This window comes from Spea bombifrons, chromosome 8 (assembly GCF_027358695.1).
Source record: "Spea bombifrons isolate aSpeBom1 chromosome 8, aSpeBom1.2.pri, whole genome shotgun sequence".
Lineage (NCBI taxonomy): Eukaryota > Metazoa > Chordata > Amphibia > Anura > Pelobatidae > Spea > Spea bombifrons.
In genome coordinates this window covers 29863534-29888012 of record NC_071094.1, presented here as the reverse complement: position 1 = coordinate 29888012, position 24479 = coordinate 29863534, and the positions used below count along the sequence as shown (strand labels likewise).

The 24479-nt window shown below is 38.6% G+C and overlaps 1 protein-coding gene across 1 annotated transcript in view; it reads right to left on the bottom strand.

The window, feature by feature from the left end:
- IL1RAPL2 (interleukin 1 receptor accessory protein like 2) overlaps window positions 1-3760 on the bottom strand; it is a 258512-nt gene extending 254752 nt beyond the window's left edge. Inside the window, exon 1 of the mRNA XM_053472558.1 lies at window positions 3532-3760. The gene's annotated coding sequence lies outside the window, so the exon portion shown is untranslated. The remainder of the gene's footprint in view (window positions 1-3531) is intronic.
- Between the last annotated feature and the right edge of the window lie 20719 nt (window positions 3761-24479).

Sequence of the window (24479 nt, the reverse complement as noted above, 5' to 3'; positions counted from 1 at the left end):
TCAGGTAGGCTTTTACTATACATATATTGCTTTATTTTGACTTTACTGAGAGGTGGTATATAAATTGAACATCCTCCCATCAGAAAAAGAGGTAGAGGTTAGTACAGCGAGGGAATAACATGCATGGATGAGGCAAAAAGCTATCCTGAATCTAAGACAAGACCAAGGACTGATTACGATCTTAGTCTCTATATCAAGAAAAATGGGTCAAACGGTTCTTATCTGCTGTCAAATTCTACGTTTCTATATTTTGAGGACCCTTAAGTGAAAAATATGAGATTTGGAAACATGACAGATGATCATCCAAACACAACACTGTATGTAATATCACGCTATACAAGTCCATATAACATGATATTAGTGGTCAATGAAACATTCTATTTCCTATGAGATTTAAATCCCTTGTTACTTGATTTTGAGAAATGATTGTCAAAGAATAGGAGAGAACGGGTAGGAATAAATACTTCTCTGTATATAATTTAAGTTCGACTAGATTATTCAGGTATTTTTTTAAGGCTGGATGAATTATTGTGGATTTCAGCCATCAATTACTGGAAAGAAGAAGACCACTGAAACTGTTTTCTTCTTGTAAGCATGTTCATCCTGGGTGTTTTTTTCCTATAATAAAGTTTTGATTTGGCCAATGGATTTATGACAAAGAACACTGAATCCCATCCCAATGGTAAATTTAATAAAACAAACTATTGTGTATACCATCCATCAGGTTCTCCATAAGGTCTCTGAAGACCATAGAAAATATGTCATTCCATAAGGCACAGCAACAGCGCAAACCCCCAGGTGACCTCAACTCTAATTCATCGTTCAACACCTTCTGTATCCAAGGCAAATTGTGGTGTCATCGAATTTATGGCAAGTCATTTTTACAGAGCAAAGTACTAAAAGAAAGACAGGGGAAGCCAGGCTAAAGCCAATAATATGATCCATTTTAGAAAGCACAAAGTGACAGTTCTTTCCAGGCGGCTTAGAGTGAAAATGGTTTAAGAGCAGAGAAAACATGTTAACCGGTATTCAGCAAATATCTAATAGATTACAAAGGAGCTACTGAGAAACAAGTGAAATGTCAAGAAAGAAGCCAAGGTCAGAAACGTGCAACTGGCGACACTGGAATACAACCATTACCAAGCCACCTTTACCATGCTCATTACAGACGTGTGGTCAGTTCAAGAGAGTAAAATAAAAAAAGGGGGTTTGTGCATGAAAGATGTTTTTTGGAGTCTTGCCCAATCACTACCCTGCCCCTGCTTATTTAAATGCCAACCATAGACCCATTCTAGAAGCTTTGCCTGAGTTAGAATAGGCATTTAGGATGTCACTCAACCACCCATACAAACCAGCTAGTTAATAATTCTCCCAAACAAGCAATTAAAAAAAGAATATTAATACTTAGATATATCCCAATTGAGAATGTCTGATACATGTTAAGATGATAAGATCATACAACAGATAACGATTTATTGATATGTAATATGTACATGATGAAAATGTGAATGTATTTACAAGTCACTGTTCAAAAAAAAATGCTTGAATTCAGTGTGTTGCTCCAACGTAATCCATCTTGGGATCTGAAGCAATGTTTGTTGGTTTCTGCTAATTGGAAATATAAACTCTTATGTTGTGCTTGGCAAATCAGGACAGAAATTAAGGTATATAGCCAGACGATGGTGGCCAGCAGCCTGAGGACAACCTTTAGATCTATAGCCTGGTACCACTATTAATTGTGGCTAAGTCATGTGTGGGACATAATTATAATATTTTTCCAGGTGAATAAGCAGGTAAGCACTTTATGAAGATGAATGCTCAAACCCCTTAGCAGTGGGAACCTTACTTCAATTTATTGTCTTAAGTCTGTGACTTCATCGGTTTGACCTCAGCATCTTTGCGCATCCAACAAAAGATTTATGATGCAGCAAGAAAGGAATATATAGTTTGACTTGTGTACTACTATTAACTAAAATTGCTGGTCTGTTCCTCAAGGCCATGTATTAGATTCTAAAGTAGTGAATTACTCCATTAAAAGATAGCAGATAATAACTGACCAATATATACCAGTGGTTAAGCAGTGTGTCTCTCGATAAGTATATCTAAGGACCTTTGTTGTACTCAACAACCAAGTTAAAATGGATTTTAAAGAATATAAACCAATTCAGAAATAAAATTAGTTATAAAAATCTAAAGGGTTAACTTGAAGAGGGCAAGTTGGGCCTTCTACAACCTAAAACTAATATTAACTCAGCTCTTCCATTGCTCGCTAGTACGGTTTTTTTTTTACAGTCAAAAGGACCAGTGTATATGTAACAAGCTGGATTAAGTCAGAATTCCGGTGGTGTTCACTGTAATAAAAATACCCGAGAAGTGTGATTTTAAGCATGAATTCCTTATTTTGAAACTTTTCTAAACCCTTGAAATGCCTCCATTTATGCTAACCATTCCATGCTATAAAAAAAAAACTAGCGGACTATGTTGGAATCTCCAAAGATAGAATGAATACTTACTTGAACTATAGGAGAGATAAATCTGATTTACATCCCTAGTGTAATGTACCCGGCTGCAAGTCTAAATCATGGCAACAGTGTGAGAAGAAGTTAAAATTCAGCGGGAACCGAATAAATCACAGGATGGGCATGAAAATGAATCACAAATGCAGGAAATAAATGAAAGGTATAAGGAGGTTCCGTAAAGTCTGCCTATGGGTACCAAACTACTCAACCCCACAAAACAAAAATATTTCCACATGGCCATCAAACACAGCTCTACACTCACTGCCAGGACTCCATCCAAGAGTATTCAGTAACAACTAATAACAATAATAATAATAAATAATATTGTATTTAAACATTATTTGTTACGCAGATCGTTACTTAGTCTAATTAATGAATGTACTGTATTAGAAGTGTCTCTGCATACATACACATGTTTTGGATTTATGAATAGGAAATTAAAGTATCTCAAATTATTTTTAAAAAACTATTGACCAGGAAGGAAAAGCATTATATAAATGTGCATTAATTTCTATTTACAAAAAGTCATTTCTGATTATAATTCAAACTGATTTTTATCACATTTGTAACAATCACAAGAAAATCAAACATAATTAACTACATCCATCCTAAAATGAATTAGAAAACTCTGCACAGAGGCCATGTGATTAATAAACTCACCAACTTCTAGCAGGATCACCAAATTGTAACTCAATAAGTGTGAGCAGATCTTAGTAATTATTGGGTAATATGTACATTATAATGCCCAATGCCTTATACTGTAATCAGATATACACTGTTATCAGATATACAGTGCGCATTATACAAGGATTTATTTTTTACGTATATGACATCACAGCCCCTGTTCATCCAGGTAGCAAATACAAAGGGGATTCTATATGTTGAGGGTGCTAGGAAAAGCATACAGGGGCTTTGCACATATATATATATATATATATATATATATACTACACAAATGAATGCTTTGCATTGCCAGGAATTGAGCATCTAACTTTTATCCCAAAGGTCTTACCTAGATCTTCCCTGGACACATTATGGTGCAATTGCGAAGATCTGTCAGCAATCCCTTTGCTTTTCCTTTAATAAAAGCAAATTACCGGGTTCACAGGCAGACATGAGAAAGGGGCACTCGGAGTCTCTTCCCAGATGTTCCACAAACATCGATCACTTATAAGCTCCTGCGAGTTGGACTTGGACGGCTAGGGGTCTCCCATTAGTAAGATGCAGCAGCTGTTTGCGCACAGTCTTTAGACACACCAGCCTTTACACTCCATTCCAGCGAGGAACCATCACTGTCCCCGAGAACTCAAATAAAAACCCCCGCTCACCATCCATTTAATCGCAGGAGGAGCGCTACGGAGTGGGGATACCCGGCAGCCACGTGTTTAGTTGTAAAAATCCCTTTAAAGAAACTGTAAGAGCAGCTGGAGTTATAAGCGGTCATCCCATAGTTAGAAGAGGACAGGTCCGGGTCTTCAGTGGGACCTCGGTCCTCCTTCCATGGTGGTCCTGCGGTGGCCGGGGACTGATGAAGAAGTCCTAGGTAGTATGGGTGCTCTGCACATGCACCGATCGCTGCAGACTGTAGGATTCTGATGCAGGCGCTCTGTTCCCCTGTATGATAGACAGGCTACCTGCCGACCAATCCCTGGCAGAGAGGGGCGGGTTCAATCTCCTCCATAGACTCTCATGCCCCTTAAAGCTACAGATTCATGCTGGTGCAGTCATTGCGCTGACGCCCTGCTCTTACCAGCAAACGCAATGAGTTGTGTTTTATTCATTAATGATCATTTCCTCTAATGATCTCAATGGTGAGAATGGAACAGCTGTAAGGTTACAACCTGGTAAAAAGATCTCTCACATTCTTTAAATAAATTAGCATCAGCACTGATTCATCCCTGCTTTCACGCAGGTGGTTACAAAGAGGCATCCATGGCTAATCCATCTATGCACATAAAGGGGTTCATTCTCTAAAGGAAAAGTTGTCAGGAGAGGTTGCAGGCAGTTGTGGTTTCAGCCAGCTCCCTCACTTCACTTTTTATTTAAAAGGGCAAACAGTGGCAGGTTTCTCCAGCTAGAAGGTATGAGCTGGCCCCGTAAAATGTAAAATTTAATGTGTAAGGCTTTGGTGGAATTTCATTAATTTAAAGAGCCACTCCAGCCATTGCACGCATTTTCCTTTTGGGTATGCTGCACAATTTTCCCGTGTGCATTTTCCCCTTTCCCCGCTATTTTGCATGCTGGAGAAGAGCTCCTCCGAACACATCTCCCTGCAAGTGATAAACTTGTTGCCAGTCAGCTCCAACAATGACTCTGCAAACACAATGTTCACCTGCCTGCGCATGTACATTGAGAGCTCCCATTTATTTCAGTTGAAGCACTTCCCTGTCACTGAATGGCTGCTTCATGCAACCAATCAGTGGCAAGAATCGTTGGACGCAACGCAAAGAGTACTTTAATACCCATTCTTCTTCAGTGGCGGTGTCAAGAACTAAACTGTCCCTTTAACTATACATTACACAGAGTAAGCCAGGATCTTCCTGCACCAGGAGCTCGCTGATGTTGGACCTCCATAATGTATATCAACCAGAAACTCTCTTGTCAACTCTCCAGTTAGTAAATAAACCCAGTTATGCTAATTTTAATTGAATTAAGAAGCATCATTGATTATACATGTCTCTTTCATCCAGTGCTTCTCCTGTATCGAACTCAATGATAATATGCAAACATTCATTCTATATTTTAAAACACATGAAGCTATCATCTGAACCATTGCGCTGCCTGGGCATTTCCAGCATATGTTGCAACTTGTAGGGTGCAGGGAGTCTCTTTTTCTAACAAGCACCCTGCAGAGGCTGACAGTCTGTATGTACAGGGAATCCCCTTAATTATTAGCAGAAGAGCTTTAATTTATTTAGCGAGAGTGTGAAACAGTGGCAGATCTCCATGTGGATCTGTTTAATTACCCTTTCTTCATTTAGAACGTCGCACGCAAAAAGCACTCACTGCACACGGCAAATGACAAGAGGTAAGTCAGCACTGAGATACTCGGCATTGTCAATGTCACAGAGAGACCCTCTTATCTTTTTGACTAACTGGGGGTTTCGCACTATGAGCACCCCTGTACCTTGACTCACAAAAATAGTAGAAATCACTAAGCACTTCTGTTTTGCGTATGTCATGACATGTAAACGTAATTTTTATGAGTTTTTGCCTATATTTGGAAACTGTTGAAACTTTCATTTCCAAGAAGTCCCACCAAGTGACCTGATGGACCTCAACTGACATGCCTCATAGACTGCGCAATGACATCATGTGTTTCAGTGCTGCATCTTATGCCTTAATTTAGAATTTTATTTTATACTGTAGATGATGCCCCGCAGACAAGCTAAATTAGGGGGTCTAATTGCAGGCATTTACACCAACCACATAGACAGTTTATTTGTATGGTACTAGAGAAGTAAGAACTCCAGGTCACCGGGACAATTCTCAGGAATGCTCATGGCATGTTCGATCGTTTACAAACTTTTAGTAATATAATGAGCATAACTATTGATATAATATATTAGAAAACGATATTATAGATGGCATTTACCAAGCCTTTCGTAACACGTTCCTTATGTCAATTTTCCAAATTTCAGTGAAATCCTTAGCAGACCTCTAGTCACATCACCAGAACTGAGATCCAAATGCCACCGCCTTGGTATAGATGAAAGGGAGCTGTCCTGTCACTAAAATAAGATGAACATTTCTCTGCACCTCTGTCAGGATAAATATAATTGTATTTTAAATACCAGCTACTCTTCCATCTATAATGCTTACATTGCTGATATACATTAGTTGGGGATAGGAAACGTACCAGGTTGGCAATTTTTTACGTTTTACCTGCCATTCTCCCAATCCAGGTTTGTTAACTCTCCCTAGTGGGAAGCAAAGAGTTAATATGGGGCATATCATTTATGTAAAATTTAAGAGCAGGTAGATTCCCTCTCCAAGCGTTGTCTAATAATTAATATTATATATTAAAAATATTATTATCAGAGATCTCAAATTTTGGAAATTGGGCTTCAGAGAGAATAGTAGGGGATTGGGATAGACTTTTTTTAGATTTACAGATTAGATTTGTGCATTCGGATTCATGTAAATGTCAGTTTTAACGTTAATATGTACAAATGTCCGAAAGCGAGGAGGGACTGCCAACAAAACTAACAAAAAACAAAGCAGAGGGAGCCAAATGTTCTTTTGCATTTCATTGATTGTTCACTGTCACTCATACTCTCTTACACACTCACTCTCTCACACTTTCCCACTCTCTCTCACATTTTCCTCTTCCTGCCTTCTCTGCCGACTGCTTCTGTGTCCCCTCTTGCCTCTTCTTGTTTTTCTGTCATCTTTCTTCCTCCGCTTCTCCTCATCATTTACATTAACCAGGAATCTCAGAGCTTCCCCACACACTCCCTCTTCCGATTGGAGGAACGGGGGCAGAGGTCCGCTCCGTAGGGCATGCCGTGGCTCTGCGCTTTTGCAGAAGTACTCCAAGAGGCCACAATATTGAGATTGATTTGCAGAGAAAGATAAGTGTTTCTGCACCTCTTTGTCTGAGAATCTGTCCTCCCATTGGGGAACAGGGTGTGCACGGGGGCTTCCCAATTCCAGGAAGCAATCTCAGAGGTCTGATTAACAGAGCTGATACTGGGGAGAAGTGGACGAAGAAAGAGGTTTGTATCCTTAGCCATAACATCACCGAAATCTTCAAATGCAAATTATAAATTAAATTAAATATGGTGTCATCAATAACTGCAATCACGACAAATGGGAAGGCCTAATCCAGACTTATTTTACATGGCACATAAATCATCCAGCAACTGCACTAAAATCCAGTTTGTATAAAAGAAACCAAAAAACCCACTTAAATCCCTTTAGATGATTTGTTTAAAGAGACACAGCATGTGGAAGACCCCTCACCTCGCCCTCGTTCTTACTAAACCTGGAAAACATCATACTGTGTAACAAGTCAGCAGGCGTGGTGCTACCATATAAACAGATGAAGCAGACGCTTAGAGGGTGTATGGGAGAGACCCGCCAGACAAGTAATTGGAGCAAAGCACCTACAAGAAAGTGAGATCATTTCATGTTACAAAACCTTCCACATTACCGTTCCTTTAATTAACCGATGGCCCCCTACTCAATAACCACAGCCGTTTCCTATAGCACAGCATATGGAGACGGATAAGATGAAAACAGCACTAAGGGAGAAATGCATTGGGAGTGTATGATGAATGCTCCTTTTGCCTCTGCACATGGCTGCTTCTGCATATACTGCGATGCCTCAGACATCAGATCTATCCGCCGCACGTACCTGTGCAGATACCCAGCACTGCAGGAATCAGCCACCGGGTAAGTCAATTAGCAGCTTTTGCTGCTCATATTTCACTGACACTGCTGATCCCTAGAAAGAATATTTTTTTGCTGCCATTTAGGCTAGTATTTATGATCTCCACATTTCTGTTCTGTATACTGATGTTTAATAATATATTCCAAATATACAAACATATTATATTATTGGTAAAGAACAGATTTCCTTAAGTAGCTTATAACACTTTTAATACACATTTCATACTGTTTTTAAACACCCAAAGAGTGATACATTTACATTTTTACTTTTATGTAACTTTGGCTGAAGGTAATTGTTATTGCTGCAAGTAAGGCATTTTAGCATTTACAGTATGCAGTTTACACAACGTTATTTAAAAACACATTCATGCTGTTACTATTAACCCTATTATGACTTTTAGGCACGGCTGGCTGGCATTAGTGGTAGACAGCTTAGGCAGCTGCCTAAGGAACCTGTTGTTACCTTAGAAAATGCCCCAAATATTAGTTTTTTTGTGGTGAGGGAGGTGTGGTAGCCCTTATCAGTGGCCTCCTCCCTCAAACAACGTTTTAGTGTCACTTTCCCCTAGCAGAGTGGGATCAATAAGATGCAGACCTCCCGCAGGCCTTTTGGCTAAGGAGGGAAAGCAGGGGTACAAAGAAAGAAAGAAGGGGTGCCTCCAAAGAAAGAAAAGTGGAGGAGCTCACAGTGGCCCTTAAAAGGACACATTTGCACTAGTTTTTTATTTTTAAATTTTTATCAAAGCACTGACCTCGAGTCTTCATTAAAATAGTCAGCCTAGGTCAGAATATGCCACATGACCCAGGTAGTCACAGGTTATGATGGCTAGCCAGGTATTCACAAGCTCTGTCACTCCAGCAGTTGTAAAGTACGTTTTCCATAATACGGCAGCATTATGTCACTTGCTGTTCTCAGCTGCTGGGGTGTCAGACATAAGCCTATGTCTGCTTCCAGTTCCCATGATAAATAGCTTTCAGAGCTTATTACCGAAGACTTTTGTGTCAACAATACTCCTAAAACACGGTATATTTAACACTTCAAATAGTTTTTCTCTCTTGGTTGTATATATTTTGCCCTACAAAGTCACCTTCTTTGCTTTCATTTATTTGTTTTGACAAATGTTTTTGTTAAGTGTAAATGCACATATACACATATGTGTTCACATGTGTACTTTATGGGTGTGGAGGAACTTGAGTAGCCCTGACCTTAACCCCACCGAAGACCTTTGGGATGAATTGGAATGAGCCAGACCTTCACATCAGTGACTGACCTCACAAATGCTCTTCTGAATGGGCACAACTTCCCATGGACACGCTCCACAATCTTGTGGAAATCGGGTTTAGGAACAGCCAAACCCACTAAGAAGGTTATGTTGCTGAAGACAGTTTAATGTCAAAAGTCATACACCATGGCAAGACTAAGAATAACAACAAAACACAAGGTCATTATACTGCATTAGCAAGGTCTCTCCCAGGCCAGAATTTCAAGGCATACAGGGGTTTCAGATGTTTTGTCCAAGCTCTTTTGAAGAAGGAAGACCGTAAATGCAGTGATCGGCAACAAAACTGTGCAGCGTAGCAGATAAGAGACACATCATGCTTACTTCCAGCAGTGTCTCAGCTCAGCATTGGCAGAAAACAGTGGGACCCTGGTACACCTATCTACTGTCCTGAGGATTCTTGTCAATAGGGGTCTTCTCGAAGACTTGCATCACAAATGCCATACCTTCAACGTGGAAACAAGAGATTCACAAAAACACAGGAACTGGGGTCCAGAAAAATGGACTGATGAGTCAAAATGTTAAATATTTGGCTGGAGAGCAGTACAAGAATGAGTGCACGCAACAGTAAAGCATGGTGGAGGTTCCTTGCAAGTTTGGGTCTGCATTTCTGAAAATGACGTTGTGGATTTGGTCAGAATTAATGGTCTCCTCAATGCTGAGAAGTACAGGTAATGATTATACATCATCCAATACCATCAGGGAGGCATCTAATTGGCCGCACGTTTATTCTACAGCATAACAATGACCCCCAAACATACAACCATTAGTCATTAAGAACTATCTTCAGTGTAAAATTGAACATGGAGTTCTGGGAGTGATGTTATTGCCCTCACAGAGCCCTGATTTCAGCATGAAGTACCTGGGGCTGCCTAAATCACAGAAGAACAGTGGTTAGCGCTCCAGGATTTTTGGAACAACTTAGCTGCTGAGTTCCTTAAAACATCCTGTGCGTAATTGTACCTAGAAGAATTGATGCTGGCAGGCAAAGGATGGTCACTCCAAATATCGATTTGATTAAGATTTTTCTTCTGCTTGCGAAGTTCGCATTTTGTTAAATGGTAAAAATAAACTATTAACACGTCCGTTTTCATTTACATAATTTTCACACACACCTAAAACTGTATATATAACCTTTTCTATATTATACAAATAATGTATTTTATCAGCTCAATTGAATCAGGTAGAAAGAGTTATATAAATAGAAAGGCCCAGATTGGCCACCGAGCACAGGCAAGTGCCTGGTAGGCAGGTGGCCAATTGTGCCCCATACCTACCAATACTACCACTCGGGCACTGCAGTGTGCGGCAGAATGATGCGGGAATACAAAAACGTAATGCGCACCCGTGTGTATCCAACTGCGTTTACATCATTTGGCAGCGTATGGCCTAAGGTGTCAGGACCGTTTATCCATCCATAGTCTGGCCATGTAAATAGATAACTAGGTAGACCCATTTTTTAGCCTAAAAGAAATAAAATATATAACATCTTATATGTATATATATATATATGTAAATGAACATTGTATTGTCTTTATTTTACAATAAAATTGGTTACTGCAGGACAGTCTTTATTGTCCCTGTTTTGAATGCATTTCAGTTCACAGCAGCCTCTTTGCCTTAGGTGGCTCAGCATCTCATGTTCAGTATACAGTGCTAGATAATCTTATAGCAGAGGTCAGTTAGAAAAAAAATATAACTAATAAATAAATAAAACCAATAAAGCCCAAATAACCCATGGCTAATGCTTGTCCAATACAAATACCAGATGTCAGCGTCTATAGGGCTTACATCCCTTTTACGTGTGACACAATAGCGCCATCTAGTGGAAAGGGAACCAAATCCAGGTTTCTTTCTTCACTCAGGACTACATTTTGCATGTATTACACAAAACCATATATTTCAAAGTTAACTGTTTGAATATGTCTAGAATACAACCGTTCCCTGTAGTATGTCAATGTAACCTGCATGCTTTATAACACAGGACAGTTTTAAATGCACTCCAGAGATCATACTCATTAAAAGTTAAAGAGTGTGATAAAATCAAAGATATGGAAAAGGCTTCCCCTGCCAAAAGAGCTTTTAAAGGGTGACCTGATAAGGGATGGTGAATGGGTATTTTGTCTGAGTTAAATGCATACAAATCACTTCGACTTAAGTATTCTTACTGCCAAATTGAGGTTTTTATTGCATTGCAGAAAAAAAATTCTGTTCACCTGAAAAGGGTGAAAAATTATTTAATCTATTTATACAATCATGTGACGGGAACCATATGAGTTCTCTGCAAACTGTCGTGCTACACCAGCGGGGTTAGGGAGATGAAGAGGTAAGTCTAGGTGTCTATTCCTATTCCCTGAGCATTTCTCCGTCTCTCTCAGGGGGACGTGGGGCACAATTTTCCATCTACCCCCTAATCTGGTCCACCGATGTGCTGATCGCAGGCTTATGATGTCATATTCCGGCGCCAGCAGAATTGCAAAGGAGCGGTGAGACTGAAGTCTTGACAGAGCCAGCGCTCCTTATATTGAGGGCCGGTTGGAGGGAGATCCATGATACAGCTGCCATCTTCCAAAACAAAGTAAACAGCTTTGGCAGTTTGGTTATTTGGTAGGTACTTGTACTCATCGGACTAATATAAAAACAAGATCTCTAGGGTAATGTTTGACAACATAGTCATTTTATCTGTGATTTTTCTATTATGTGTGTCTGTACAACTCAACTTTAATGGCAGAATTTTTGTATGCTAGATTTTGCTGGTCCATGGACTAGATGACATATATATATATTTTTGGAATCATGTGATATATCCAATAATCGGATTCTCAGGTAGAAAAAGCCAATTTTAGGCTGCGGTAAAAGCAGCACAGCTAAAGCTTTTGCGCAGGTTTGTAAATATTATTAAAATCTGTCCGTAAACGTCATATTTTCTAGCCCTGTCCGAGGTGCTGATCCGTGCATCCGTGTAAAGTATTTATAAGAGCATTTTAGCAAAGTAATTTATTCTGTTAACGATGTACAGTATAAGTGCATTCAAACTCCGTAACGTACCAAACCAGACCAGCAAGGACGCACTACCCGCCATGTACTGTTTAACCCCTTAAATAAGCGGGGGCTCCCACCAACAAACGGCATGGCCTGACTAATCGCCTCCTGCAGCGCCAAATTAAAAAGGTCCAAACCAACCTCATTCAAATGAACCCCATCACTCCGATTAGCAGCCACTAAAAACCCCTGGGACTAAAGGGGTTAATAAAAAATTTAGATATTTTCAATACATATATAAATTTTTACACTCCAAATCACTTTCAGTTAAATCTGCTGACAGGACGGAAGAACATGTTCCACCCTGTACCTACCTGCTGGCAGAGGGCTGCCGAACTCCAGTCCCGGTGGGCAGCAAACAGGTTAGGCATAACGGCACTGCATATGTAAGTTGGCCTTAGTGAATTTGGCAATTGGACTTTTGTCCTACTCATGCCAGTTTGCTTCTGCACATTCTTTGCCAACTCATATGCACTCACAGTTTAGTGAATAGGCATCCTGGGAAGATCTGCCTACCTAACTGAATGTGCACCAGTCACAGCCTTAAATAAGGTAGCAAAACATTTTTATTGCATCATTTAACCCTGAAAGTATAAAACTCCCTGTATTTTGATGACCAATTTATTAGTAATTCACGTTTTTGTTTTTTGCTTCGGAGCTCCAGTAATCAGAAGGGACACACCAGCTTTGCAATGTCTGCGAAAAGCCAATAAAAAAAGGAAACATCAACTATCAAATTTACTTCGAAAAACACCTATCTAAGGTATAAGGTATTACGTCACCTGATCTGATGTTTTTCTACTTCTTATGCATTTGAGGTTGTGCGCTTTTGTTGTTTTGTATATCAAATTCACAACTTATTTTTATTGAAAAGATGAAAAATAACATACAGATGAGCCCTGTGCACTCGAACCAACAGGGTGACGTAACTGGCGAAACATGCATTTTATGCCTAAATAAGTGTCTACTTGGCACTACATTGTATATAGTCACCTAGATTACATCCATAATATACCTACCTTTCCCTTTACAACTGAAGGAGAATTCTGAGATATAATGTAGTTTAACAGTGCTTTGCTATACTATGTTACAAAGTGGCCACATGGGAGCTGCGATTAAGGTCTCAATGGATTTCAGTGGGCCAGCCAGGGAATCACACTTTGCTATCTGGCAGCATGAGAGTGCTGAAACCTTCTGGAACAAGGAAAACCAAACCAAGTGACCACATCAGCCCCTTGTCCCCCTCAACATATGCACTGACACATGTATATACACACTTACACAAGCATACACACTCACGCTAAGACACATACTTATACATACTCAAACTAACATACACTTACACATACTAACACACATGTATACACTCAAGCTAACATACTCCCTCTCACACCACTAATACATACACATCCATGCTAACACCAAGTCCAGGCTAGTAGCCCGGCAATGAAGCAGCCCAAAACCCATCTGGCAGAGGATATGCTCAATGTGTACTGTTTAAAACACATTTACAGAAAAGTAGTGTATAGAAAACTCATTAAATATTGAGAAAAGGGATCCAGTCATCACAATAATCCCACCAAATCAGCATGGTTATGTTTAGAATAGTTATAAGAAAAAAGACGTCTTCTAGAAGCCAACATTTTTAATCAGACCAGCCCACTAGACCATTGATCCCACCTTAACAGCTCCCCAACATACATTTTATTTAACTGCTACAAATGAAAAGAACTGTATAGTTTGTGCTTCTTTCATCCGACCCGGGATAAAATGGATTGTCAACGTTTGAGTTTATATATTTTGTTTAAATCTGTTTTCCCACCCCCACCCCCCCCCCAGCTATTTGCCTTGCAGGAGGTATATTCCATCAAACGCATCTTCAGAAGTGTGCATCTGGGAGTACTTGCTGCCAGCCAGCTTCAACCCATTAAGCGCATATTTATTGAGTGTTCTCATTGAGCTCAATGGGATCGTTTTCTTGCCAGTGTTGAGAATGACACTCTAGTATCCCATACAGCCCCAAAAATGAAGTACTGTATAAGGTTGCTGGTGTGCTGCAATGCACACTTTCAAGCAGTATTTTCAGCAGATAAGTGTATTTTTTAGCACACATTCTTGTATGCTTAAGCTCTTTGGGGCTTTAATTTCACGATTGCTGCTCTATGTAGCACCGTTCAGTCTCTGGAAGCTACTCAAACATTTATACATGAATGAAGATTGAAGATAAACAGATTTAAGAACTGAAGTTATTTGGGGTAATTTAGTATAATCCAGAATTTCTCAGTGATCTGTAAATAATGCTCACCTGAAGCAGATGTACATAATTTGAGTAAAGCCTCTACACTTGTCCACCCATCTGTTCAGCAGGAATGATGTTATAATGAAAGATGAAACTTTCACCACTGTGCAATGTCACTATTAGCAGCTAGAGAAGTAAACTCTTTATTTCCAGGGGAAATCACCCCGAAAACAAAAAAGATGTGCATGAAAAAAGAAGGAAAACAACATCAGATAAGCACTGTGTCATTAATAATGTACTTTCAGCTAATACGATTAGAAAGCCCATATCTCTTTTAAAAGGAGCTGCCCCACTTAGACAATACACTAATTGGACTCTAAGAACAAAGTCTATCCACCATAGGCTGGAGTGTCACCAATAATTCACTGCAAACATCCAAACCTGGGGGGGACTGCACATGTTGCCCCAAGAGTCAGGTGCTGCCTATTGAAAAAAAAAGGTAAACATTAATCCATAAAGTATTCGCCCTCACAATTATAACAAGTGAAAGCAAAAGGGAGAAACTGATGACAGCCAGAATGCCACCTCCATGGCACGCTGATAGGGAGATTATCTTAAGCAGAAAGAATCTCAGCACCACAAATGAAGCTGTTCTCTCCAACCAACATCCTTGCTAATTTTGCTGACCGCCGCCATGGGCCCTTTAAAACACAGCTTTAAGTTTTGACTCAAATTGAAGCCATCCTCTGACAACCTATCTGCTCCTCTTTCCTTGTATTGCCAAAGCCATTATGCCACTATGGTGACACTGTGGTTAACCCCTGTTTGCCATGCTTGAATGATCTTTTCTCCCCACATAAATCACCTAGATGGAAGAAGTTGTCCCCTGCAACCCAAACATTCATGTCTACCTTTAGATATGGCATCCATCTACATCTACAAACAGAGATACTTAGAATTTAAAAGCAGATAAGAGCAGTTCAGCCAATCCTGCATGAGGGTGAGTAAGAGTGTATGATGGTGTTATCTGGCTGTAAAAGCCAAAAGAATAGGCATACGATCTAAAAATATGTTTAGAACACATTGGGGCAGATTCAATCACCCGTATAGTTTCCGCACTCATGCAGTAAAAAAACAAACTTGTGCCAACTTGTATCCAGGTAGCCAACCAGGGCACAGAGTCAAGTAACTCCACTCAACCACTTATACACAGTGGATAATATCTTTTTTCAGTTTCATTCTATTGTCTAGGCAGATCAAAACAAACCCCTGGGAAGTCAATTCAGATCAAAGTAATTAAACAATTAGGTTCAATTAAGCTAACCTAGCTATAAAGCTTTGTCCAGAATCCCTTGATCAGAATGTAAAAATGAAAAAGAGCCACAAATCTACATTTTTCAAACTACAACATAATTATCATACACATGTTGTGTTCTAAGTCATTTGTTGCTTTATCAGAATATTTTCCCAACTTTTCACCTTCACAGTGGAAGTCCTCTTGTAGTCTACATGGACAGATTGGTAGGAAAGCATGCACTAAAAAGTTTGTTTTGAGGTTGTGTAAAAGTTTATTTTTGTAGCATTAAGGTCTCCTGCGATCACCATTAAACTGCCATTTATTTAACAAATGAACAATGTGAAAACAAACCAATATACATGATACTGGTGAGGAATCAACACTAAATTAGACATCAAATAGATTCTGCATAAAATAGATTCATGTAGAATTTGAAAATCGGTCTTATCACCATAGCAACCAGGCAAATTGACCAACCTGAAACTTTTAGAGGCTATATAATATATATGTTTCAAATGAACCAATATTCCCTCCATAAATTACTGTAATGTACTATAACACTGCTAATTTTAGGACGCCATGACGACATCAGGTCAGCTATAGGTATTTTGGAGCCTCAAGAGAAAAGGTTTAGGAGATCATAACATATGTTATAAAAATATAAACCCGAAAACCTTTGATCACAAGTTTTAAATTAAGTGATATAAATATGTGAGACTTATTTGTCTCACTCAGTCCGACAACTTCCGAGGGGACCCCATAGACCAAGCAGGTGCTTCATTTGATTATTTGGTAGAACCAACTCGGGTTATAAGAACACATGATGCACTGAATAGCTCAGATCAAAGGGTTAAGAGCCTCTGTTGCCAGGCATCCAGAATATAGAGGCACAATGTAATTCTGCGCACATTTTAGTTACAGTTCAATCCTTAATTAGCTAGGATTATACCATGAGAGCTTTTACTGTGCATTCCCCTGCCGACGCTCTATTACACTTACGCATATCCATTCTAATTCTGCCTGACTTTAATTGCCTATAACTGTCTCAAACTGATTATGTTATGAGTTATGATTTGTAGGAGTTGGATAAGCAGCTTGAGGAAACAATTTATTTTCACCTTCAAAAAGATAACCGGAGTCAACTTGTTGAAAATAGGGAATCTAATGTCCTAACCCATGCTTTCACTTCTTCATAAGTCTAAACCTGACTGGCTATATTAGCAGCTAGAACAAAAAAGTCTCTTCCTCCCTCGCACAGTCACCCAATCGTTTTTTGAGCATTTTGGAGTGAGCCCACCCGTGCTCTCTGTGCCACTAGCTGTGGGTATTACCCACACCTAGCGGCTTTAAAAGGGGGGGCGTGTGGCCGCAGGGGTCATCTGTGCCCTCCAGAGGGTCAGGCCCTGCTGCACAGGGAAACTGTTTGGGGGCACTTGCCAGTTTGGGACAAAAATGGTGGAGACAATCTGTTTGGGGGCACTGACAAGCTGTTTGGGAACAAAGATAGCATTGCCAAGCTGTTTGAGGTCAAAGTTGGCACTCACACACTGTGGGCATAATAACCTCTCACACTGATTAATTAATGGTGTGCAGAGGTGCTTTAAACTGCAGGAAAGTCATCATTCTCTTTCTTTCTTTCTTTATTTGTTTCCTTCTCTTACTCTCGCTTTGTCTCTTTCTTTTTTTCGCTCTTTTTTTCTCATCACACTTTTATTAAAATAATATTATTCCAATAGCTAATTGTATGCACGTCCTGAACCACTTTGTGGAGTTAAGTTTTATGCAAATCATACAGAATTAAAATGATATGTAAATCCAAAGATTTTCTCCCAGAGCTGTAATTAAAATGAACGCATAGCAAATGGACTGCAAGCTAGTGAAGTTTTTACCATTAATTAGGGGCTAGTAAATCAAGCCTTCACAAACTGTTTGACTGAACAAGTACATTTCAGAATGGGCTCCGTTTTGCCTGTGATTGTAGCCATTTACATATCAAAGATCATTATGCTAGTTTAAAATAATAAAACAATATTTTCATTTTTAGTAGTAACACCCTAAAACCTGAATTACTATACTATACTATCGTTACTCCAACTTACCTTTACTCTTCGTGATCCAGTAAAAAAAAGAAGATGCAGGCAGTGGGTGATAATGTCATGTACCATGTGGATTTTGATTGGTGAATTATTTGTGTAGGTTGTAATTATCTTTTTGGGAAAAGACAATATAATTATAGGTGAATGATAGTGTTTTCTATTCCAGATAGGGTTGTCTTTTGCCAAGTTGTTTCCTGGATACTTTTTGAAGGGTTAAACCTAGGAGTGTGGCCATGGGCGCATTATAGGTGAAAAATAAAAATGTTTGATTTAAAATGTTGTTCGGCATGAAGATTAGGTGCCGTCTGATGATGTAGAAATACTACACGACACCGCATCAGGCAAAAATAAACTTGGTTTTATTATACAGAATAAAATGTGTTTACTGTTAATATAAATTATTGGTTTATTCAGATCCTATTGCAGTACTGTGTAGAGGCCAAATAGGACATATGGACTACAGCAACTGCATGCAACACGGCCTATTAGCTTTACTAGAATAATACTAATAATTATTATTATTATTATTAATAGAATAAAAATATTGGGTCCTTGGTACAGTTTACATTTCAAACAGTTAAATGTAAATATAAACAGTATTTTAAACCATGGCTTGTCAAGTTCCAAGGGGCCAGGTAGCCATGGCTCCAAGATTTTCCAAGAAATTCAGTCTGCCATTATCTGTCTGCCCGTTACTACTGCTGCTGCTGCACCTCTTTTTTTGTCCAAAGGCACCTGAATTTCTTGACCCGAAAACAAATGTGTCTAGTCATATTCAAAACAACAGAGAAGGTTATTAAACTAGTTGGGTCAACTTACAAGAACAGGACCCATGTCTTCTACTCGTTCTGTATTTCTGTATTTACCCTTTCTGATGTGATCGTCAGTTTTGCCAATTTTAAAGTTGTCGTTAATTTTTACTCATTTAAATTGTAATGGCACTAAAGAATCTGTTGCGCTCTATAAGTAAAATATAATGTAGGTGCTGTTTTTCCCCCCAAAAGCGTTGTTTTTAAATTGTTTTTACGGTTGTAATCAGGTTCTTTTCCTAGTTCTTACTCAAGAAAAGTTAAAATGTCAGATTGATCAAAATTCAATCTAATTTGTAAATCAGCTTTCATCAGCTCTGTGCTCGTACAGTTTCTATATTTAGAACAAACATTATTTTAAAGAACATTTAAAAGGCTAGAAAGAGACAACGCAGATAAGAGGTAAAGGAGAACGGTGGTGGAAGAGGATAGAAGCAAAAACTAGAGAGGAGAGAAATAAAAGAAAGAGGAGAAGGAGATGTGACAAGGTGAGAGAAGTGAGAGAAGAGGGCAAAAGATAAAAAGGGCAGTAGAGAAAAAGGGAAAGAAATGAGATGAGAGAAAAAGAAGAAAGAACATCGAGAAAGCAAAGAGATGAAGGGGGGAATAGAGCACAAAAGAAAAGGGGGGGAAGAAAAAAGGAGAGAAAGGAGATAAAAAGGAATATTCACTAAAATGTAAGTTTGTGATGGCATGCAACACCCCGCAAGTTTCAGTCAAGGACATTCAATTTATGATGTAAATTTAAGGTAGCATGGCAAAGTACGTTTTTAAAAAAACGCTATTAAGCAGATCGGACCCTTACAATTTAAAGGGCATAAATATGCCCATACATAGAGTGTGATGATCTCCTTAGGAGCTTCTTTATCCCACACTGGTACTTGTAGATAAAGAAGGTAGGCAGCGGAGGGGAGTAGGTAAAAACGATAATTTTAATGTATAAAAGAAAGGCAAACTTGTTGTCCTCCGTTTCGGATGTCACAGAGTCCAGGCTTCAAACTTCGTAGCAGCGCTACCACAAAGAAACGCCGTCTTAGTCCTCTGATCCACTTCCGTAATGCTACTCCTCCTCCCGATGTCGTCAACACGCACTACGCGTTTCGCTTATCGCTTCATCTGGTGCATGCACTTGACGCTCTGCCTACTGGTTTATAAAGCAGCCGGTCTATCCGAATTGGTGTAGGGCCGCTGAGGAAATCAAACAGCTGATGCCAATAATGTGTTTCAGGTGAGTATTCACTATGGTTCCTTTAATTTAACCCCTATGTATATGTCCTATATGCATATACAAATTCTCTTAAAAATCCATATAAAAATGACATACAATAAATGCATATAAAACCCCCACATAGGTTAATCCATATAGTTATATATACAGGGTTCTCAGGAATCATAGAAAAAATATAAAATAGATACAAATATACTTATGTTTATAAAATATAAAATATTTAAAAATACATATGGAAATCCGACTATCGATATTCAAAAATTCCACCTCTCAACTCCACAATGTTCTGAATAAATATAAATAAATAGATAAGAATACATATTACAAAAAGTTACACAATTCAAAATCACTGTTTAACCCATTAGGAGTCAAGGTCTTAAGTCTAAACATCCATTCCATCTCCTGCTGTCCCAACTTCTTAATAAAATCCTCCCCTCTCCAAAATTTACCAACCTGTGTTATGCCAATAAATTCGAGATCTTTTGGATCTTGGTTATGGTGGGTTAAAAAGTGAATTGGAACACTATGTTTATCGTATCCATTTCTGATGTTTCTCTGATGTTCTTCTACTCTAGTGTGTAGGGCTCTCGTCGTGCGCCCCACATATTGTAGCCCACAGGGACAACTCAGTAAATATATCACGTTTTTAGAGTGACAAGTAATTTGTTTTTTAATATTATATTTATAGTTTGTGCTATTTGATTTAAACTCGGTTATCTTATTGTTGCCCTTCTTTGCAGTTCTGCAGGCCAAACAAAGTCCACATTTGAAAAAACCATTAGTGCTAGTTAAAAAATTATCTTTATTAACTATTTGTTTTTTCTCCTTAAAGTAACTCTTCACCAATTTATCCTTTATTTTAGGTGCTCCCCTGAATACTATATTAGGGTGTTCCTCTAATATACCTCTTAAGTCATGATCTTTTTGTAGCAGGTTCCAATGTCGTTTGATGATTTTCTTTAATTTCCCTCCTGCTCCGTTATAATTCAAAATAAGAGGCACCTTATTAGACATTTGTTGGCTTTTCCTTTTATATGTGGGGTATAGGATATCTTTTTGTTCTCTTATGGCCACCTCATTCATTACATGATTCAGATATTGTGGATCATATTTCTTCTCAATAAAAGAATCCCTAACTATTGTAGCTTGTGTAATGTACTGTTCTTGATCTGTACAGTTCCTTCTTATTCTTGTAAATTGACTTTTAGGGATATTCTTAAGCCAAGGGGTGTAGTGACAGCTATCTGAAAAAATGTAGCTATTAACGTCTACTTGTTTAAAAAATGCTCTAGTTTTCAATCTAAAATTCTCTACATAAATGCTCAAATCTAAAAAATCCACCTTCTCTTCGCTATATGTAGAGGACAATTGAACCCCATATTGATTGGAGATGAATATGTGAAGGAGGCACTGCGACAGTTAACAGACAATGAGACCTATGTTAAACTAAATAAAGACCCCACAAATGAATATAAAAAGCTTTTAATTCGTCTATTAGAGAAGGGTTATGCTAAGGGTATCTTGAATAAGAAGGAATATGACTACTTGTCTATCACTTATCCTAGAATCCCAGTTTTTTATTTACTGCCGAAAATCCACAAAAACATTCAGAACCCTCCAGGCAGACCGATAGTGTCAGGTATAGGATCTTTAACAGCAAGACTATCAGAATATATAGACCACTTACTACAACCTACAGTAGTTTTGCAGAAATCTTACCTGAAAGATACAGGGGACATCTTACGGATTTTGAACGAAATAGAATGGCAACCCAACTACATCCTAGTAACGTGTGACGTAACTAGCTTATATACTACTATAGATCACGCTAAAGGATGTGAAGCAGTCCGAAAGATTTTGGAGAAGGAGTCTGCATTTCAACAAGAACAAATAGATTTTATCATTGATGGGATCAGGTTCGTTCTGGAACATAATTATTTTTGGTTCCAGGATGATTTTTATCTCCAAATTAGAGGGACGGCTATGGGTACCAAATTTGCCCCGAGCTATGCCAATTTATTTATGACAGCCTGGGAAGAGACCTATATGTATGCGGGTAATGAGCTTGGGGCAAATTTGGTGACCTATAAGCGCTATATTGATGACCTGTTTTTTATTTGGAGTGGGACGATTGACGAATTAAATATTTTTTTGGCTAGACTAAATGACAATCAATATGGGGTTCAATTGTCCTCTACATATAGCGAAGAGAAGGTGGATTTTTTAGATTTGAGCATTTATGTAGAGAATTTTAGATTGAAAACTAGAACATTTTTTAAACAAGTAGACGTTAATAGCTACATTTTTTCAGATAGCTGTCACTACACCCCTTGGCTTAAGAATATCCCTAAAAGTCAATTTACAAGAATAAGAAGGAACTGTACAGATCAAGAACAGTACATTACACAAGCTACAATAGTTAGGGATTCTTTTATTGAGAAGAAATATGATCCACAATATCTGAATCATGTAATGAATGAGGTGGCCATAAGAGAACAAAAAGATATCCTATACCCCACATATAAAAGGAAAAGCCAACAAATGTCTAATAAGGTGCCTCTTATTTTGAATTATAACGGAGCAGGAGGGAAATTAAAGAAAATCATCAAACGACATTGGAACCTGCTACAAAAAGATCATGACTTAAGAGGTATATTAGAGGAACACCCTAATATAGTATTCAGGGGAGCACCTAAAATAAAGGATAAATTGGTGAAGAGTTACTTTAAGGAGAAAAAACAAATAGTTAATAAAGATAATTTTTTAACTAGCACTAATGGTTTTTTCAAATGTGGACTTTGTTTGGCCTGCAGAACTGCAAAGAAGGGCAACAATAAGATAACCGAGTTTAAATCAAATAGCACAAACTATAAATATAATATTAAAAAACAAATTACTTGTCACTCTAAAAACGTGATATATTTACTGAGTTGTCCCTGTGGGCTACAATATGTGGGGCGCACGACGAGAGCCCTACACACTAGAGTAGAAGAACATCAGAGAAACATCAGAAATGGATACGATAAACATAGTGTTCCAATTCACTTTTTAACCCACCATAACCAAGATCCAAAAGATCTCGAATTTATTGGCATAACACAGGTTGGTAAATTTTGGAGAGGGGAGGATTTTATTAAGAAGTTGGGACAGCAGGAGATGGAATGGATGTTTAGACTTAAGACCTTGACTCCTAATGGGTTAAACAGTGATTTTGAATTGTGTAACTTTTTGTAATATGTATTCTTATCTATTTATTTATATTTATTCAGAACATTGTGGAGTTGAGAGGTGGAATTTTTGAATATCGATAGTCGGATTTCCATATGTATTTTTAAATATTTTATATTTTATAAACATAAGTATATTTGTATCTATTTTATATTTTTTCTATGATTCCTGAGAACCCTGTATATATAACTATATGGATTAACCTATGTGGGGGTTTTATATGCATTTATTGTATGTCATTTTTATATGGATTTTTAAGAGAATTTGTATATGCATATAGGACATATACATAGGGGTTAAATTAAAGGAACCATAGTGAATACTCACCTGAAACACATTATTGGCATCAGCTGTTTGATTTCCTCAGCGGCCCTACACCAATTCGGATAGACCGGCTGCTTTATAAACCAGTAGGCAGAGCGTCAAGTGCATGCACCAGATGAAGCGATAAGCGAAACGCGTAGTGCGTGTTGACGACATCGGGAGGAGGAGTAGCATTACGGAAGTGGATCAGAGGACTAAGACGGCGTTTCTTTGTGGTAGCGCTGCTACGAAGTTTGAAGCCTGGACTCTGTGACATCCGAAACGGAGGACAACAAGTTTGCCTTTCTTTTATACATTAAAATTATCGTTTTTACCTACTCCCCTCCGCTGCCTACCTTCTTTATCTACAAGTACCAGTGTGGGATAAAGAAGCTCCTAAGGAGATCATCACACTCTATGTATGGGCATATTTATGCCCTTTAAATTGTAAGGGTCCGATCTGCTTAATAGCGTTTTTTTAAAAACGTACTTTGATATACTACACCATAATTTTTTTTCTTTTCTCTTCCTTTTTTATATGAACCTTTTGGATACTGTGTGTGAGAACTCTCGCTGGAAGGGTATCTTTGTACATGTTATTTTTGTGTTGCACATATAATTTACTCACTTATTATTTGGGTGCGCAGACACTTGTGTGGTTTTGATTGTTTTTAAGGTAGCATGGCTTCATGCCATTGCAAGCAACTCACGTTGTTTTGGGAGTGTTAGCATGCGAGGACATGCAACCTCAGCGGAGGAGTGAATTGGAGTGAATTGACCCAATTTACATAAAAAACACAACACAAGGAAAACGGTCCAATCACTGGTGGGCGATGACCAAACTTTTGTTCAGTCACCTTTTGTGACTTTGCCAGAAGATCTCCCCTCACCAACCCTCTCTCTGCAATGGCAGGCAGACAGCCTCTCGCACTCTCCAAGAGCCAGACTGGGAGGAGCCCACTGTGGGTGCACTTTGGGTGCTGGGTAAATCTTGTGGGTGCAATCTGGGCAAATCCTGTGTCTGTGTGTCATCTGGGTGCTGGG